Here is a 4,770-nt window from a genome sequence, read left to right on the forward strand (position 1 = left end):
CTTGGGTTGGGGATTCAGACTCTGATGCATTTGGTATTAATAATTAACTTAATTAAAAATAAAAAAACAAATTTTAAAAGATTCTAGGTATCATAAGAATTAAATCTGGATAATGAATGCATAAAGCATTAGAACACATTAAAAGAACAAAATACAGCAAGACAGAAGCTATTAGAAACATAAATGTAAAATGACTTGGTAAAGAAATAAAACTAAAGAAAATATAGTTTCTCTATTAAGAAAATATTTAGCCTTTGTAATGGATATCATAGAGGTATATTAAATAATATGAAAAAGTTACTTGACATGATTTTGCCTAGAAAAATTCTGGTTACAAGTAACATAGCAAATGCAGTTTCTCTCAATAAAAAAGAAATATCTTTGAATGTATGGGTATCTAGATTCATTAGTAAGGAAAATATATATTAGTGTTATTTTGTAGGAATGGGATTTTTGAGAAAATTTTATCACTTTTATTGCTAACTTAATATTTAATAACAAACATGTTATTTTATATGAAAATTAAATATTTTCATCTTTTTTAAAGCTAATACATTATTAGATCAAAGATAAACATTCTGTAATGTGCTACTTATAAGAAAATATAATAAGCTAAAATTTTTAAAATTTCATGGGTGAGCCAAACTGTCACCGGCAATTTTAATTTTTTTTAAAAAGTCATTTGTACTATGAACTCAGTCCAGTTTCTGCGTAAAGAATTCAAAGAGAGTTAAAAAAGTAAACAATTAGCAACAAGACAGCAAGAGGAACAAACAAATGTGGAAATAATCCCTTTTATTAGAAGACAAAAAGGTAAGAAAGAGTTTTAAACAGGCAAAGTGACCATTGAAAGCCAAGCATCATCAGGTGGAGGTGGAAGTGCCAATGCAGCTTAGAGGAGCTGCTGAGAGAGGACACCACATCAGCATCACTGGGCCTTGGGTCCAGAGCAGACCACACACAGACAAGGCATACTGATTACCTAGGGATAAGAAGAAATTCTCACTTACAGGTAATTTTAGAATTTTGAAAAGCAAAGAAATCAGGCAGATAACCTTGAAAGATTGAAGGAGAAAAACATAAATGTCATTCAAATGTTTAGTCAAAGAAAGAAACCAGAGTAACAATAGAAACAATATTTAAATTGCTGAACTGAGACCTCTCAGAAAATGTTAGCCTACTTGATTTTATCAGGAAGTTTCATTAAGATATGTAGAGAAAATTAACTTTATACTTTTCCTGAGAAAAAGAAGTAAATTTTTCTATACAAATATAATGCACACAAAACCTTGAGCATTATTATAGAATAAGAAAATACACTTATTAATATGATATATAAATTCTAAATACATCATTAGTAAATTAAATCAAGCAATCTATTAAAGAATATACCATAACTTCATATATTATTTAAATATATTACTTACTTAAATAAATATATAATACATATAAAATAACAATTTAGTCTCTACAAAATGCAAGACAATTTCAACATTAGATAGTCCATTAAATATTATTAATTACATTGATAGGTTAAAGAAGAAAGGCTATAAATTCACAAACTCCAAAAATTTAAAGCAAAATGTAACCTGAAATCCTAAATAAAAGGAAAGGAAAATAGTAGAAATAGAATTAAGTAGAAATGAATTTTCAATTACCAATAAAAATTTCATTGAAGAATTAAAAAAAAGAGGTGCTGCTTTAATGAAATCAATAAAGAAAAAAAATGAAATAAGATTTACATAACAGTAAAGTATCTTAGAGGAAATGCTCTCTGTGTTACAATTTTAGAAAATGACTTGGGCTTATGCAGCAGATACTCTTCCTACTTCATAGGGGATCTTCAGCCTCAGCAGAGACTCTGTGGGATAACACCATCCCCCACTTCCCATTTCAACCAAACAAGGAGTAGGGAAGTGGAAATGGAGATTAGGGATGGAGTACAAGGATTTGTGAAAGGGCATCCTCTGCCTTTACCTGGTCTCTGAACTCACCTGCAGTGGCTAACATTCAAGTACATTCCAGTAAGGTGCTTTTTTCTTGGTCTCTCTGAATAGCTGATCCTCTCTGAGGTGTGAAGTCTTGAGCTCTGACCACAAAAAAATTCAAGTTCCCATTGAGAGAATGACTGCTAGTGCCTGGTGCTCTGTAACCTTGAACAAATGACTTACCAGGACTCGAGCTCCAGTGTTGGCAGGTGGAAGATCAATTGTCCATAACATTCATGGGCTGCTCTAACACACAAATGAACCATTCCAGTGTTTGGTAGCTCATAAAAACAGCTAAGATAGAAAACATACTCATCAGGATTCCAGGCCTTAACATATTAATTCTTTATCTGCATGAAAAACAAACTGACTGACTTAACTATATTGTCCAGGCACTGGTGATGTGGTCCATGAATGATGTGGTCCATTGATGATAGTCAATGAAGTTTCTCAGAGGGAAGCAGTGAGGAGTAACAGAAGGGAGCTGTTGAGTAATGAAGGGGCCACTTAAATATGAAGGATTCTTGAACTCTGCTTGAAAATTTTTTTGATATCTAATTTTGTTGTTGTTATTGTTGTTATTATTATTATTACTTTTATTTTTTACAGTCCAGTCATAGCCCCACTCTCTGTCTCCCCTCCCACAGTTCCTCATTCCATTCCTCCTCCCCGGCCCCATCTCCAAGAGGATGTTTCTCCCCTTATACCTTCTCTGAGTTGAAGTTCCTGAAAATTCAAATGGGAAATTCACATAAAACTGGACACTCCTCATTTAGGCTTTTTTTGAGGCTGCAAAGTTTTTAAAAATCAGTCACCATTCATGTCCTGAATCATGTGACAACTTGGCTATTTTATTTTAATTAAAGAAAGTCTCCTACTTGAAAATTACAATATTTGTTATTTTAGTGCTATTATTCATGAATCTCAAACAGAGGTGCTAATAGTCAAGAAAACCACATGACAAGCCTACATGTATGTGTAATTACAGATTCATCAGGTTCATTAGAAAGTGACTTCTTCAACAGTAAGATAATGTCCTGTGCTCAGTCAGCTTTTGCCTGCAACTGTCCCCAAACCTTAGCTTGCTCTCTCACTGTTTGCATCTTGAGTGAACCTCCCTAGTAAACATGGTTACAATGGCCTGTATTGTCACAACTTCTAGACACAGATCAACTAAAACTGTGGTAATTAGAGTTTGCAGCAGTGAACCTACAGGAAAAATAAGGAAATTAAGCAAAGAGATGTCTACATAGAAATTGCAAAATACCAAAGGTATACAACTTAAATCAAAAGGATAAAAGATTTTTAAAAAGTTCTTTGATGACTAGGAGATCAGGGGCAAGAACATCAGAGGCAATGATGAGAGAGGCACAGGGCATCTATCAAAGAAAAGCAAGAAGTAGATGGGGCTATAATTCCACCCTGGGAGTTCTGGTGACAAACCACTCAGATTGACTTCATGGTACATGTCACCGCCAGCACCCCTCTGTGGAATAATAGCCTTGCATTACAGGGTTGCTTGTCTGTTATTATGTTCAAGAGAACTTAGAAAATATGCCTAGTGTTGTTGAAATGAGAAGTAAAGTCAGCCAGGCATAACTTACAATCAAGATCTTCCTAAATATGTTCCAGGAGAGCTTTGTTGACTGAAGTGGTGGCCACATGGCCTTGCTATCTTCAGTGATGTTTGTATTCCATCAGATTTCTTGTATTTATCACTGGGCCATTGTAATTTCTAATTCCCTCTCTCTATTAATAATCTACCCCATAGTGGTGATACAAGGCCAGAAATAACTGTTAGACTTCAATTCGAGTTTCCCAAAGAGCATCTATTAGGTAGTTCAATATGGAAAGAGTGAGCAAAGAGACTTGAGGACAAAACAAGGAAAATAAGATGCAATGGGCCAAGTTGGCCTGCTGGAAGCCTGCACTGTCATCCTGCACGTTCTGCTGTTGGGACCAAAGCATGAGAACTGATTGCCTGCAGTATTAGGATTGTTTCTCATTCAATTTCAGAGAGCTTCTAATCTGGAGCTGGAAATGATGGTGACCCTTCAGATATACGTAAGTAGAATACAGGATCAAACAGATCTGACTATAAAAGGTGTGATAGTGTGGATAATTCTTATCAGAGTGAAGCCTGATTTGGTATGTAGTCTGTATTTTGCTACCCATGTCAAACTCTTAGTGTCCTGCTCTAAGTATAGTAGTTACTGGAGACTTGAATAAGCATTTAAATGAGTCCTTCCAGAGTACCTACATATGTATAGATGGGTAGATAGGCATTCTAGGCATACAAGCAAGGTCATCACTGAAGGTAGGGCACTTACAACCCTGGTCATGAATCAAGACTATCCCAATATCTTCAGTTTTGGTTGACATTACCTTATTCAAGATACTTATGTTATGAATGCCTTGAAACTTTTAGTTTAAAGATTTCCAATTATAGAAGGTCACCTGAGATAAATTGTAGAATGACTAACACCTAACCAACATTTTTCCTCAATAAGGGGCTGTTGCACTGGTTCAATTTAGAAATAAGTTGGGTGGTGAGAAGGCTCAGCATTTCCAAAGAGGACAGTTTCTCACCTATAAAACGAGGCTGGATTTTATTTTTCTATCTATGCCAAACCTATACCCTAAACCAACAGCATCTACTGGTGACATCTGTGGCAGCCAGGAGATGCCTACTCAGTCTCCTGGCACCCACATCAGTCAGAACACTCTTTGCCATTTCCCAAATGAGATCTAACACTCTATCACTATCTGGTTCTCCCTGGAG

The sequence above is a fragment of the Mastomys coucha genome, unplaced genomic scaffold, assembly GCF_008632895.1.
Source record: "Mastomys coucha isolate ucsf_1 unplaced genomic scaffold, UCSF_Mcou_1 pScaffold14, whole genome shotgun sequence".
Classification (NCBI taxonomy): Eukaryota; Metazoa; Chordata; class Mammalia; order Rodentia; family Muridae; genus Mastomys; species Mastomys coucha.